The 16,275-nt window shown below is 41.8% G+C and overlaps 3 long non-coding RNA genes across 5 annotated transcripts in view; 2 read left to right on the top strand and 1 right to left on the bottom strand.

The window, feature by feature from the left end:
- The window catches only part of LOC132219749 (uncharacterized), a 122,666-nt gene extending 112,350 nt beyond the window's left edge, over nucleotides 1-10,316 (top strand). For 2 of the 3 annotated variants that reach the window (XR_009449602.1, XR_009449601.1), the window contains exons 3-5: nucleotides 6,661-6,703; nucleotides 7,771-7,932; nucleotides 8,977-10,316. This is a non-coding gene — a long non-coding RNA (uncharacterized LOC132219749). Of the gene's footprint in view, nucleotides 1-371; nucleotides 487-6,660; nucleotides 6,704-7,770; nucleotides 7,933-8,976 lie in introns of those variants that run through there. The other variant, XR_009449603.1, reaches the window with a different exon arrangement.
- LOC132219748 (uncharacterized) overlaps nucleotides 1-16,275 on the top strand; it is an 801,764-nt gene that overhangs the window by 434,263 nt on the left and 351,226 nt on the right. The gene's annotated exons all lie outside the window — the stretch shown is intronic.
- LOC132219750 (uncharacterized) overlaps nucleotides 1-16,275 on the bottom strand; it is a 43,523-nt gene that overhangs the window by 25,610 nt on the left and 1,638 nt on the right. The gene's annotated exons all lie outside the window — the stretch shown is intronic.

Below are 16,275 nucleotides of genomic sequence, written 5' to 3' on the forward strand. Positions count from 1 at the left end.
CTTAAATTACCCTCAAATTGAAGGGAGATAGCAAATCTCTAGGTGCGATTAAGAACCTTTTAAAGGGGCAAGGTTCAGAGGGAAGGAAAACGTCCTGCACAAAACCATACACAGTTATGGTCCTTTCAGTCTTTTGTATTCAGGGCTGTTAATCAGCTCCTTGCCCAATGGAAGGTGTGATATTTGTGCACATGCTAATCAGACTGTGCCAAAAGTTAGGCTCACAGGAGACTTAGCCTTCTGCAAAGTAAACACGGGCTGTTATGGGTTATCACCCCAACTACAAAGAGTTCTAAGCTGAGCCCTATTGATCCAAGGAGAAGAGATAAAACCTGAAGGACTTAGAGCACAGTCTCTTTAGCTCGGGACAACTTCCCGCTCTCCAGTTTCACATTTCACAGCATCATAAAAGGAACTATGCCCTAGCCCAGGTGAACCCAGCTGCCAGGGACACTGCCAATAGTGACAGCTTCTGCGAGGCTGAGGGTGAGGCGTACCTACAGTATTGGCACTGTGAGAGGAGCGGGGGCTGGGCAACCGGGCAGGTCTATTTCTGCCAATGTGGCTGCCTCTCTTCCACTCTCGTGCCCGTCCACCGCCATGATCAGTGTACATTGTGAAGTGATTTTGTGAAGTATGTACACATTTGGGATGGTCATGTCTCCTTGCTGAACGGAATTGTTATCATTATAAAATCTATTATTCTTTTACATCTCTAAGGGTACGTCTTGCCTTAAAGTCAACTTGGTCTCTGTCTGAAACAAGTAGGCTTTCGCTAGGTGTTCCTGTGGTATAGCTTTTCCTGTCTTTTCACTTCCAACTTCCTTTTAAATACGTTTCATAAACAACAAATCAGTGCATCTCTTCTTTTAAACCTAGGCTCACAGATTTTGTTATCGAACTGGAATGGGCCATCTAATTACAGTTAATGTGATTACTAATAATATTGGGCTTGTGTTGACATCCTGATATTTGTTTTCTCCTTGTCTTATCTCTTTGCCCTTGATTTCTGTTTTTCCTAACTTCTCCTGGATTAATTATGTATTTTAAAAAATTATCCCATTTTATCTGTACTATCTTTTGGGAGGGATTATCTCTATCCCTCAGAAATTTTGCTCTTTTAGCCCCCAACCCCAGACAGCATCAAAATGTAGTAAATGTCTTGAGTGGAAACCTGTTGGATGCTTGCTGTTGGCTCCTTTTCCTACGGGGACCTTGTGTACTGAGTATCTCAAGGCTATAGATTTTGCATTGCCTTCTCAGGCCAGCCTCAGCCTCCATGTCTCCCCAGCACTCAGCTCAGGCTCCCAGGGCTACTCTAGTCACCAACGCATTCCACCCCCTCCCCTGTGACTGTCAGACTAACTCTGTTTTCTCTTTTTCCTCATTGGAGACCATTGGCCTAGGCTCTTTGGCCCCTTGAGTGTGGCTCTTCCTAAGCCTTAGGAGTACCCTAATTGAGTTAATAACAATGTACCTACCTATATAGTTTAAGTTTAAAAAATTTGGCTCTCAAAAGACATTTCAATCGTTGTACTGTTGATATTTGGCTCTGTTGACTAATGAGTTTGCCGACCACTGGCCTAGGCCAAGCCTGAACTGGTAAGAAAATGACAGGCACCCTCAGCTAACCTAAGCAGGACTCTCCTCTCTACAGTTCTAGCTCACCCAGTCCTCTTAGCTCCCGTAACTTGCCAATGTACTTAAAATTATGATTTGGGGGATAATTGATTATTTTAATTTTTTCTAGCCATTTCACTTGGAACATGGCCTATTACTACCTCCCTAGAAATGGAAGTGCCATTATCATTGAAGTTACACATCTGAGATGCAGAGGCACATGTTAGAGGCTAAGTAGGCAGGACTGGGGTTAGATAGCTTGGTTTGAATTCCTATTCTGCCATGTCTTCGTTGTTGGCCCCCTGGCAAGTGACTTAAGCACTTGGCCTCTATTTCTACTCTTATAAAATGGGAGTAATGATGAAGCTCATCTCACAGGGTTATTGTGAGACTCTGGTATCAGAATACATGTCAAATATTTCACATAATAAATGATCGAAATGCTAGCTATTATTAGTTAGTATTGATGATGTCAGTTAGGGGTCCTGGAAATCAGACACCACTGGTATGAATTTGTATATCTTATTTAATCTCTTATGGCTCCATCGCCTCATTGTGAAACACTGAATTAGTAGTAATCTCTCTGAAGGGTTTAATTTCTAATTTTGTAAGGGCTCAGGTTTGAATCATGGGGGTTGTGAGCCAGGAAGATTAATCCACTGCGATCACAGCAGTTCTCAAATGCTGGTCCATAAAGCAGTGTTGTTCATGAGCAAGACCCATGCCATGGTTTGACTCTGAGCTGGGGTCTCAGATAAATGTCTAACTTGCTCATGAACTTGCAAATGAATGAATAGCATTCAGGGCATTGTTCTCATTCTCATTACATGAAAATAGATTTCAAACAATGGTGTTTCAGATCGGGTTGCATATTTTAGTTCAACTTTATGTGAGAGTGTTGAATATAGATGCCCAATTTCAAACAAGCATAAAAAAATTGCATACTCTAATACTATCATCTGTCAATGCATATTGAGATTTTTCTGTATTTTCATATATTTGTGTTAGTTTACCAGCTGTATTTCTTTGTGAAAGACTATCTTTTATTCTAAGATTATATTCTCCCAACTTTTCTAAACATTTAAAAAGATTATTGCTTTATGAAATGAAGCTAGATAGTAGCTGTGTTTTATCTTAAATGATTTCATTTAGCTAAAATAAAATCATGAAAAACTTACAATAGTCTCTTAGTTAAAGAAACAAAACGTTTTACCCATCCATATTCTCTGCAAGTCTGAGAAACACTCACTTGGGTGTATCATAATTGAGACTCTGCCCATGCTTTGTTTTTCTCTTCTCAGAGAAATGTTGTAACACTTGCCAAGTGTCTATAAGTCTGAATCTCAAATTTTCATTTATACTTTTATAAAAAGTATAGTTGTAGTATTGCCTTTTTATGAAAGAATTTACATGAGTGGTATTCAAAGTTTTAGAGATTGTCAAAAAATTGTAGAAGTATTAAATTCGAGCACCAAGTATTCACTTTTTTATATATATAATACACACACACACACACACACACACACACACGTATATCAGATATCACATGGTTGACATTTTAAATCCCTTGGTTACTAATGAGACAAACTGAGGCACAGGGAGTTTGAAAGGCTTGCTTGAAATCTCATGATTAATGTTGGAGTCTGAAAAAAAACTCCACCCAATTCCATGAATTCCTAATGTTTTCCAGGCAAATACATGGTCTCTTTTCTGTTCTGAAGGCAGGGCAGATGTGAAAGGAAGTCGTAAGTCTTTTTCCCTCCACAGCACATTTCTTTCCAGCCCCAGAAGCCATATCACAAAATTGCCCTGTTCCTTTTTCACTCCTGAATCCACATCAGGCCCCTGCCCCATCTGTTGGCCTGGAGGAGTCCAGCCACTCGTTCTCCTCTCTCGAGGCCACCAATCAAAGGTCCGGATTCTAGCACCTAGTTCTTACCGATGTTTCCAGGAGGTGCACAGAAGACATTTTGTCAAACTTGCCATCTGCCTCAATGGCCTTCTATTTTTTCTGTCATCAGCCCAGACTGTTCATCTGGTTCGTGCATACTTTGTGGTTTTTCTCCTGTAGAACTTGGAGCCACGGCACTGCAGTCAGTTTTCAAGGAAGCGGTGGATTGAATGTGACTCTTTCAATGAAGCTCAGAATCACAGCACTTACTTGTGTCTTGATGTTGACAGCCGCATTTTTCTGGAAGGACTTTCTGGCTGGGGTGTGTTTTATTTACGGGGGCCTCACACGATGACAAAGTTCTGATCACTGGAAGTCAACTACCACACACTGGGTCCTCGAAGGTCCCCTTCTCAGCACTGCAGGAACTGAGAATTGTTGATTTTCAAGCAGGAGTGTCAACATTTATTTGGTGCAATTCCTTGTCTTTGGGGCAGTAAGCTATTATTAACCCCTTTGGTCAATGAGTGAGCCAACTGACCTAAACCAAGATAGTTTCCCCAAAAGATCCAAAAAAAGTAGAGTGAAAAAAGGAAGTGAGGCTCCCTTGTTTTTAAATATTATTAGTGATGAACCCTTTCTCAAAGAAAACCTTACATGGAAACCCTATTTTTAAACCCTTATTTGTTGCCTGCCTTCCTCACTGGAAAGAGCTCTCTGAGGATAGGGGCACAGGTTGACTACGTACCATTTTGACACTAAGTTACATGATCATGTTGACCATGCCTGTCTTATCTGAAGCCTCATCCCTTCATTCTAACATAGCACATAGTACTTAATAATCTTCTGCTGAAGTTAATGCGTCCTGGATTGGAAATCATGAGTCCTGGGTTCCAGTCCCAGGTTCAAACATATAGTGGGTGTAATACCCCTATGTGATCAGCAAGGAAGGTGCAAGCTTTAGTAGGCAACATCCCAAGTAACTGCCATTAGCATATGTTCTATCATCTCAGGCAAAATGGTTCTCGAAAGATTTCCATAGAAGTTCGAAGTTAATTAACGGTCCCAAGCTTTCACTGACACAGGGGCAGCGTTCGCCTTCTGACGAGGAAGGGTTATCCGAGTCAGGCAATCCTCAGGAAGACAGCGAGGGCCTGTCGCTGGGAATGCTCCGTCAACTCCCCAGGGCAGTGTGTTCCTGGGGAAAGAATGCTGGGTTGGATCGTCTAATCCTGGCCTGTCAATTAATAGCTGCGCCACTTAATCTCTCGGAGACCAAGACTTCTCGTGTGTATCATGTAGAATATGATTTGATCTTTCCTATCAGATCCTCATATTTTCTCTAAGTTCGCTGGTAATTATGCAAGAATTAAAAACTTATTTTATTGTAACGTGTTAGGTGACAAAAATGTCTGCTGCCATATCAATAGGAAGGCAGCCCAACATAGTGTAATTCATCCTGATGGCTGGCTGGATGTCGGGTCCTGGGATTGAGGGGCCGGGTGAACCATATAAGGAGCTGACTTTGTGAAATGGGTGTGTAATAACACTTGTTTTGCTTCCATTCCCAAGATCAAAAGTGGATTCTAGATGTGGATGTTGTTTAGGGGGGAGGAAGTACTATATAAATATGAGAGCCTTGAGGTGTCGCACACAATCCAGGTGGGGCTCTTAAGAGTCCAGGTTGGAGCCCCGTGATAAACATTCAGGGGTAAATGAATTTCTTTCTTGAATGTGACAAAGTTGCAGTGGATAATTGCAACTGTATCCGACACTGGGAAATGCCAGTATCCTCCCACGATCTGTGTTTTGGGGTGCTCTCCATTGCCATAGCAATGTGGCTCTTGGGTTCTGACTTAGGTATGCACTTGTACCTTCCACTTTTACAAGAGGATTGGGAAGCTGGAGAATGTAGAAATCAGGAGTCCAAATTTCAATGAAAACCCTTCAGATCAGCCAATTACTCTGCCTGTGCCTCAGTTTCCTCATTTGTAAAATTAAGGACTTGGTTTTAGTAATCTCTAAATTTCGTATGAGCTTTACCTGCTTTATTTCATGAGTCACCTCTTATTTCCCCTTGTATCCAGTGAGAGCTAAAAGCCTGTAAACCCCATTTGCTCCCACTGCTCATTGGCCAGTTGTCTTTAGCGGTCAATGAGATGGTTCTGGTGTCTGGGTTAATCTGAATAAAGATATACCGGTTAACTGGAATTCCTTTCTCCGCGGTCCTGGGATTGGAAAAGTGTCTTAGAACTGTTTTCCGAGTACCCTTGGCTGAGACCTGAGGAAGGGGTCAAGCCCTCTGCAATGAGTAGTCTCCAAGAAGCCTGTCCCAGTGACATCAACCTCATTCTATTTGGAATTATGATGCAGCCATCTTTAAATGGTTCACACCTGTTGTTACTATATGCGTGGTTGAGGCTCAGATGCTTTGACATCAAAACAAGAATGGTTGCTGGGAGACAGAACAAAGATGTCGCATTCATGGACAGTTGTGTCAGTATTGCAGAATGCTCAGCAATGTTTCAATTCAAATAGCCTGAAGGCACGTTAGGGAAACCATCTAATGAAATACAGATATCAAAATGCATCTACAGAGAAAACCTTCGACTCTTACAGTCAAAGGAGGCTGGAATAACGATCAGCCACTTTAACTGCCATATGTGATTCTTGACTCCCCTTCACTACATTCTAGCCAATGATGTGTCAAACTCCTGTTAAAATATGGGATGGGAACCTCACTTTCTCAGGAGATTCTTCTAAAGTCTAGACAATTCTATCAGCTAGAATGTGAGTCCCTATAATGGCCCGAAGTCTTTATGACCTTCATGCGACAATTCCAGATGTATCCCCGCTGACGCAGAGCCCACATCCAATCCTCCTTCCACAGGGAAGCTCTCAGTCCTTCCCAACTGCACCTTTACCCTAAGACTTTTCCCCCGAATCTAAACATATCCTTCTGTAACTTCTCATTGGACATGATTTCAAATCCTATCCTACCTAGGACAGTGACCATAATCACCTAGGGAGGCTAAGTCCTATTGTTTATTCATTCAGCCAGCCATTAAACACTGATATCTTATGTGCATGCTGTAAGCAAGGCACTCTGCAGGATATGGAGATGAACCTTATGTCATCTCTTTCTGCAGGTTGCCTCAACTTTGTCAACTCTAACTTGCTGTGTGACTTCAGGTGAGTTGCTTCACCTTCCTGAATCTGTTTTCTCATTTCTAAAATGTGGGTCCACTGAGCAGCATCACAGGGTTATTGTAAGGATCAAATACAACAATGTATGGGAGATATTAGAAAACTCTGAAACACCATATGAACATGGGCATCCTGATTAGAGGAGAGGGGAAAATGATAAGCTGTCATATTAGAAAGAGCTCAATATCATAAAAGAATTGCCAACAATGTACTAAGATTGATGTATCAAATAAGTGTATACTTAATGCCCAGGAAGCCTTCCTAAGCCACATCCAAATGAGGGCTGTCTGTTAGGTGAATTTTCAAGCAGACAGAATTAACCCACAGCAAAAGGAGTGATGACTCTAGGAGAGAAAGGTAGGAACTTTTTTTTGTACAAGATTCCAACTGGAGAAATGACTGCATTCAAAATTCTTTCCATGGGACAAATGGAAGCAAAGTACTATGGAAGGTGGCTTAAAAATAAATGCATGTGTGTGTGCCTGTCTCTGCCTGCACCTGTGCATGGGCCTTTTTAATGGCATTCATGCTACATGCTCCCCCTCCCACAGTATGTACCCTAGAAAAGCCAGTGGCCTGGCAAGAGCTCCACAGGCTACTTTGGGTAACTCGTGGTCTCCTCACTGGAATGGCCCTGGATCTGGGGTACAATCCTAAACATGGCCTCCGACTGAATTTGTTCCCATGGCAGGAGCCAGAGCTATCCCCAGGGAGACAGAGGGTGGTAGGCAGATGACAATCGGAAGACTCAGAACAAAAGATGATTTTAATAATTGTTCCAGGAGAATAACCCAGGCAACCTGAGATGTGAGGTTCAGGCAATGAGCTTTAGAGTCTGTAGAGACCAGGTTTCTCCTTCATCTCTGTGTCACTTTGGGTGAGACACAGAACCTCTCTACAACTCTTTCCTCATTTGCAAAGTGGAATTAGTAATACCCATTATAAAGCTGTGACATACTGTGGTGTAGAATGGCCTCGCTCAGTCATGACCTTCTGTAGGCTTGTGAAATGTTGTTCTTATCTCTCTCCCTTCTCTCCCTCCTTCCTGCCAGCCTGCCCTCCTCAAGTCCTCAACTCTTGAAGCTACGGTCAAGTGTGAGCAGAGACACGCTGAGTCTATCTGAGGCCATCACTGCAATGATTCTGAGTTGCAGACTCAGGTGGGACTGAGGCCAGGAAGGAGGGAAATGCCATGGGAAAGATGCCAGCTACAGGTCAGGACACTTGATTTATCGGAATGTGGACCCTTGGGGGAAGTACAGCATTGCTAATGGAAAAGGCAAAGGAAAATACAAACATAGGATGTTGAGATTTATTCAATCCATTCATTCATTCAAAAAGACTGTGTGCCCACTGTGTCTCTGACCTTGTGCTAGGCATGGGAAATGTGGTGGAGGATGCATAGGACAGATGAGGATTCTGCCCTCACGCAATTAATGACCTAGAGTTCCAAGAATCCCAAGCCTAAAGAGCTCCATGAATCTAAACAAGGAAGAAACTCTGATATTTTAGCAAGTGTACATAAAGCATTTTTTCTGGTTGCTAACATTTGTTGATTTTATTGACCAAATCACAGAGGCATATATGGCAACATTTCAGTCTATTCTGTGGGATAGGGATTTTAGGACAAAAAGTTGTTATTGTTAAATGCTATCAGCTAACGTTACAGCCTCTAATCCAAGGAGCTGGCAAAATATAGTGTTGTAAATAAAGTTTTATTGCAACAGAGCCACACCAATTTATATGTATGGTCTGTGGCTGCTTCTGAGCAGCAGAATTGAATAATTAGTAAAGAAATCCTCAGATCCACAGAGCAAAATACTTACTATCTGGCTCTAAGACAGTTTTCTGAGCCCTGCTCAGAGAGGTCCGGAACACAAACGTGTACTAAAAGCTCTGAGAAGTTTTGTGCTGAAGAAACCTTCTAACTTTGTTTAACCAAGCACTTCCGTGTGAGGCAGTTTCTAAAATGGTCCATTGAGTCCCACCTCCTGGGACTCCTACCCTTGTGCAATCCTCTCCCTCTGAGTGTAGGCTGAACTTTGATTTGTTTTTTTAAATATGTATTTTATTGATTTCAGAGGATGGGATGGAAGGTGGCATGTGCCCCAACTGGGAATCAAACCATGGCCTCCTGGTTTGGCACTTTGATTTTTAGCAAATAGAATGTGGAAGGGTGATGAATTGTCATTTGTGAGTTCAGGTTAGAAAAAGGCCATGCTTTCTGTCTGGGGCTCTCTGTTTCTCTCTCGCTCTAGGACCTCCAGCTACCATGTCACGAATATGCTCAGGAAGCCTGTGGTGAAACCCAACAGGTGGGATCCGAGACCTGCAAACAGCCACATGCGTACACTTGGAAGTGGACCTTCTGAGTCTGCCAACAGCCATGCGAGGGAGCTTGGAAAGAAATTCTCCAGCCTCACTGAGCCTTGAGATCACTGTAGCTGTCACCAACACCCTCGATGCCACTTCATGAGACACCCAGAGCCAAAGGCATCCTGCTAAGCAGGGACCAGATTCCTGACCCCCCAAAACTGTGAGGCAATAGGTGCCCATGATCTTAAGTTGCTAATCATTGAAGTAGTTTGTTGTAAAATAATAGATCATTGATACAGCTTCCTAAAATAGTTGGTCATTGATAACTTTCTATACTCTTTCTTTTCACCTTCTCTCCACAGATCACCCATGGCCTTCTCTCAGGTAGCCACCTGTCCAGAGAATGGAATTTGAGAAATAACAGCGTAAGGTATTAAATGACTATCTTCCAAATGTTCTAAACCAAGCATGTCAAACTCGCGGTACATTTTGTTAATGTCCTGAACTTGGATTAAAACCCCAAAGAACTGGTTTACTGTCTTTAGATGAATATAGGAATAATAGGTAATCTTCAGACTAAAAATTTATTTAAATTAAGGTTCCTACACCACTATAAAAAAAGAAATACAACTCTGGAAAATTATCAGAAATAACTACTATTTCATCTTCTACCCTCTGAACTCCGTGTTTTCCAGGTTCTATAAAAAAAATATACAGCCGCTGGGCTTTAGAGATATGTTACTAAGCACAAACATCTCCTCTGCATCCTCGCCGTAAGACATAAAACAATGCATCACTGTTGTCTATGAGCTCTGGGGAATGTCTTGGTTGTCCTGAAACCTGCTTTGGCTTCTGACTTAGGCTACAGCTTACTCACAGTTTCATGACGTTGATCTTACTGACTCGTGAATCACACGGGCCAATAGTGTGTTTTACCCTCATACATTACCCTAAAGTCTTTTTAATTGAGCTGGTTAAAAACAGAAGGGACATGGGCTCAGAATAAATGATTCTGGAGAGTTTAAATACTCAGCTCTATCTTTTGTTACCAGTAGATGTTGAAAAATGGTCACCAATTTCAATGATATTATTGATGTTGTTATTATTATAGAAGAGGGTATGGGGGATAAATGGTGACAGAAGAAAACTAGACCTGGGATGGTGAACACACAATACAATATATAGATGATGTACTATAGAGTTGTACTCCTGAAATCTATATAATATTATTAACCACTGTCACCCCAATAAATTCAATAAAAAATACAGGAAAAAATCAATGATATCTTAATAGTAAATTTGTCTGTAGCATCTATTTTGTGCTCAGGGTTGGGCATGCATATGAGCTCATATCCCTGTCAGTGAGGGATGCTAGCTCATTCCTAAGTGGGCCCCATGGCAATTAAAAAAATGTGCACGTTGGCGATAGACATGAGTGAGTTTGAATTCTAACTTCACCACATGCTGGTTGTTTGAACTTGGCCAAGATGCTCAGTAACCCAAGGTTCAATGTTGCCATCTATAAAAGGTATAAAATCATGCTTTTGAGAATTATGAAATACATAAAATGTCTTGCACAGTGGCTGGCTCATAAAAGGCATTTAAAAATGATCATTTCTTTCCCTGCTTTACTCCCTGACATCCTAGACTTACTCATCCCAGAAACGCACTATGAGGTACTTTTCTAGGTGGTGCCCTGGATGAGCTGAGTCTTTGCTCTCCTTGTGTGTTGGTAGCTGCTCATCTTGCCATTGTTGGACCCTTGTAGTGCAACTCTGGTTACTCTCTAATGAGCATGTGCTTTCTGTGTGTGACCTGAAGGGTAGAGAATTTCAGCATTAAAAATATATTTTTTATTTTTTATTTTTTTTTCAGAGAGACAGAGGAAGGGAGATGGAGGGAGAGAGAGAGAACAAAACATTGATCTGCTGCCTCCCACACGCCCCTACTGGGTAACCTTTAGACAATGCCCAACCAACTGAACCACACTGGCCACAACAAATTTCAGCATTTTTTTTTTTATGAATTATTAGGGCACTCAACAGTTAATAAAAATCCTGACTTTGAGGATATATACTAGTTGAAAGGTTCTTGGGAAACAATACAGAGAAAATGTAAGGGTCAGCAAACGATGGCCCTCAGACTAAATTTGGTCTGCTACCAGTTTTTGTAAGTAAAGTTTTATTGGAACACAGCCATACAGTTGTTTATGTGGCTGTCTGTAGCTGCTTTCCCAATACAATGGCAGAGCTGAGTAGTTCTAACAGAGGCCATATGGCCCACAAAGCCTAAAGAATTTTCTCTCTGGCCTTTTACAGAAAGTATTTGATGACCCCTGATCTAAAGAGTTGAATGCTAGAGGCAACGTTAGGGGCTAGACTCCTAAAGGTCTGAACTGATAAATATTTTTGTGTAAGTAAATGAGACTTGAGAAAACAATAAATATCAGAATTGGGAAAGACTGGTCTGAAGTATCTAGAACTATGATGCAATTCTAGAAAATTCAGCTAAAGTGGAGGGGAGGAGAATATAGGCATGAAGTCAGGGATTTGGGGTCAAAAGACATGAATTCCTTTCACAGATCCATCACTGTCAAGCCTTGTGACTTTGAACAAATGACTCTTGTTCTTGAAGAATTTGTTCTTTTAAATGCAAAAATAAGGATTGTAGTCATTTCTCCTTTATAAAATGTTTCTAAGAGTCAAGGTAAAGTACTCTATAAACTTTAAAGCTTTATAAAAAATTTTTATACAGTTATGATTCATAATAGACACCTGAAGTATGTTTGCTGAATGAATTGAATTAATACCAGAATCATATCTCTAAGATTGCTGGCAAATCTCCAGGATTACACATCATGGTCTATGTTGCTTTAACAATCAAGTATGAAAATTCATCCTTGCCCAAAGTCTTAATTATATTTTGTTTTTAACTGAAATGGTATTTTAGGCTATTAAATTTCAGGTGAAATTCCAACATAGACATTTTCTAATTCCTGTAGACGGTGTTCCGTGTATAAAATGTTCAAAGTATTCACTCCATACTGATTCATCGCAGTAAGCTTAAGCCGCCTTTACTTTCCTGCAAGGCCTATCCTATCACTGGGTCTGGAAAAACCAGCCTGTCTCAGAACCATGAGGGCCATATTGAATAAAACCTTCTCCATTCTTCCTTAGATCTAGGGACGGTGTGATACCCTGGCAGCTTAAATAAAACTCTCCCTGTTTCTACCCTCATGACTCTTCCGGTGTTGAAGAAGGTGCACAAGGCTCAGCATGTTGATTGGTGGGTGTTCACACATGATATCTCTGGGAAGGCCCAAGAAGGATCCTGTTGTTTCTACAACAGGGATGGGAGGAGAGGGAGAGTGAGGCAGTTAAGATAATGATAGAGAAGGAGGTCTGCCTTGAGGGGGAGAAATGGTATAAATGTAAATGAAAAATTACTATTCTGGGAAGACCCTGGCAGGATTCCCAGATTTCCCTTTGTGTGAATGGCATTCAGTTCAATGAGGTTCCAGCCTGTGACGGGCTCCAGCTGTGATTAGTGCCTGCCATGTCACTGACTTACTCTCTGCCACTTTTAACCCACACATACTGGCACTCCATCTGCAGTCACTGGTGATTGGTGTCATTGTGACATCAAATGTCATAAAATTGAAAATTTCCTGGGAGCGTGGGGCAGGGAGGAGTCAGGGTGTCCAGAGAAAGACCCTTTAGGAAGACCTTGCCAAGCTCACAGCATGCACATCCTCTCCTCTTTGCCTCATGCACCTTTATCTAAAATACTGTGCAGAGGTAAATATTCTAACCATTTTACAGATGAGGAAACGGACACCAGGACACGATCACTCAGATTGGGTAGAGAACCCAGTCCAGTTCATCTGTATTTTTTTCACTCTAAAGGCCTATTCCCAGGACTCCTGGGTATCTGATCTGTTAGTATTAAGAATGTCTATTGCTGTAAACAAGATGGCAGCGTAGGTAACACCGGTACTCACCACCTCCCACAACCACATCAAATTTATAACTAAAATACAGATCAACCATCATTTAGAACCATCTGACACTGGGCTTAATGAAAGTCCTAAAACTAGAGAATTAAAGAAGAAAGCACATTGAGACTGGTAGGAGGGGCAAAGGCAAGAGAAAAGCAGTTATCTACAAGGGAGCACCCATATGACTGTCAGCTGATTTCTCAACAGAAACTTTGCAGGCCAGAAGGGAGTGGCAAGAAATATTCAAAGTAATGAATCCCAAGGACCTATAACCAAGATTACCCAGAAAAGCTATCATTTAGAATTGAAGGTCAGATAAAGAGCTTCATAGACAAGAAAAAGCTAAAGGAGTTCATCAGCACCAACCCAGTATTAAATGAAATGTTGAAGGGTATTCTTTAAGAAGAGGAAGAAGCAGCAAAAATATGAACAAAATGGCAATAAATACACATCTATCAATAATTGAATCTAAAAATCAATATAAACTGATAAAATAGAAACAGAGGCATGGAAACACAGACTGACAAATCTCAGAGGGAAGGGAGAAGAGATTAACCAGAGATCTTTCATATATATATGAGGCCTGACGCACGAAATTCATACAAGAGTAGGCCTTCATTCCCCCAGCTGCCGGCACCGGCTTCCCTCTGGCCGCTGGCAGGCACCCAGGACCCGGGCTTCCCTTGCAGCCCCAGCTTCGTCTGGAAGGTTGTCCGGAAGGACATCCTGTCTAATTAGCATATTACGCATTTATTATTATAGAGATATATGCATTACCTATGGACACAGATAATAGGGTGGCAAAAACCTGGGGTACAGGGGAAATGGGTGCAGGGGAAAAGGAGGACCTCTGTAATACTCTCAGCAATAATTTTTTTTAAGTGTTTATTGCTTCATTCTTCTCTCATTTCCTTCTTTCCTTCTTTCTCCTTTCTTCCTTCTCTCCTTCCTTTTTTAGACTTTAGAATTGTCTAAATTCCACCGATTAGTCCATGCTAACAAAGCCATTTTCTCTTGGTGGTGTCAGAATTTGGAGTGGTTGGAAGTAAAAGCATGGTGCCCACTCATCACTAAACCAAGTACCAAGGACTCCATCACAGAGAGTTACTCAATTCTACATCTGGGTTAATTTACAAAGGAGAGGTTGGTTAGCTTTTTCTATAAAGGGGTAGACAGTAAATACACTAGACCTTGTGGAATATACTAGGCCCTTTGGTCTCCTTCACAACTACTCAGCTGTCCAGTTGAAATTCAAAAGCAGCCATGGACAATCTGTAAATGAATGAGCATGGCTATGTTCCAATAAAATGTTATTTACAAATTCAGGCAGCTGGCCAGATGTGGCCTATGGGCCACAGTTTGTTGACCTGTACTAGAATGCCTTCAGCTTTAAGTAGCTGCACTGGAATTTCTCTGCAGTCTAAGGCAGATAAGACAAAAGCAAGGAGACAGCCTGGGAAACATCTGGGAGGCATTAGTGCCTCCAGAGGGTTTCAGCTTCCCTGTTCGTTGTATTATGAGATGAAATGGATAGTCATGGTGGCCACAAGAGCCAGAACAAAGAGCAACTGCCCTGTGAGGCTAAGTATGGGGAGGTCAACTGATGAGCCTCAGTGATCAGGGCCAGACCAGCGGTTGAACTTGGGGTTGAACTTGAGTACTTGAAGAGACATTAAAGAGAATATAAACAGGAGGCTCTCCACAGTGGTGGTGGTGGTAGAGGCATCTAGGGAACAACGTGGGGATAGAAGTCAGATCATTTCAACCATCTGCTCTGACACCAAAGTCAAACTTACTTTGAAGGAGAGCATGTACTACTTTGCCCCATGTTCTAAGCAGCCAAGACATGTTCATCTATCTGTCCAATCTCCCACACATTCCCTCTCTGACTTAATCATCTGTACATTGACAGTAGTCGTATTAACTCTTTATCATGCATTAAAGAATTGCTTTACAGGTCTATGCCTTTGAGAGGCTTAGAGTCTAATGGCATAGGACTGACATGGAACTAACAAATGCAGTAACAGCTTGTGGGTGCCATGGCAGAATTTTATATACTAGTAAAGGTGCACAAAGGAGGCACAGGGGTCAGAATGCCGGAGGTCAAGTACAGGGCTCATCCACATCCCAAGTCTGTCGAGGGTGATAATGACTCAGATGCAGCTTATGAAGTGTGTCCTTGAACTAGTAAATAAGCAAGGTAAATGCTTCCTTGGTTGCCATGGAGATGTCAGGAAGATCAATACCTTCTACAGAGAGTAGATATCCTACCAGATTAGAAAAGCAAAAAAACCTGAGACCTTGCTGCCTTTTTGAAAAATATGTTTCTATTGCTTTTATATAGTAGAAAAGATAGCGAGAGAGAAACATCAGTGTGAGAGAGAAATGTGGGTTGACTGTCTCCTGCACGCCCCTTACTGGGGATTTGAGCCTGAAACCCAGGCATGTGCCCTGACCGGGAATCGAACCAGCAACATTTTGGTGTAAGAGACGATGCTTAGCCAACTGCGTCACATCGGCCAGCACTGCCTTTTATACCATCAGACTTCAGGAGATAGCCACACCATTCAGACTTTAACGTACTCTGATATCATCGGGCCATCATCAAACATGGCCACACTCTTTCCTACCATTCCATGAGTTAGTCATGTGGGATAAATAAAGTTAGTCATGTGGAATAAATAAAGAAAATTCATCTTGGTGTTTTTTTTTCTGAATACAGCCCCGTAAATGTTAACGCTTTTTATTATCAATGTTAATATTAATTACCTACACAGCTAATGTTTATACAGGGCCTCAGCATTTAAAAAATAATTTTTCATCCGTCATCTCTTTTTTCTGATCCTCACAGCCATCTTATGAAACTAAAGGAAGAAACTGAGGCTCCTAGACAGTCAGTGGCTTAGCCACGTTCTCACAGCGAGTGCTGAATCTGAAACCTGGTTTCCCAATTCCAACTTCTGAATTCTTGAGAACCTATCATGCCGATTTCAGCTATCTTGCCCCCCTCCCTTACAGCTATTAAAGGAGCATAAGGAAGTTTTAGTTTCTTAAGATAACACAGAAGGGTGGGGGAGATAGAGCTCGTGAACTTAACGTTGGGCGGGAAATCAATGGCTGGGGATTTGTTCTATCAGCTTCAGCCCTCCAAATGGGCAGGGTGCAGGAGTGGTCATAAATGGAAGCTAATCCTCTCTCAGGCCCTGGGAGGTTGTAAAATGAAAGGTGGTAGGAAGATTTTGAA

This window comes from Myotis daubentonii, chromosome 17 (assembly GCF_963259705.1).
Source record: "Myotis daubentonii chromosome 17, mMyoDau2.1, whole genome shotgun sequence".
NCBI lineage: Eukaryota > Metazoa > Chordata > Mammalia > Chiroptera > Vespertilionidae > Myotis > Myotis daubentonii.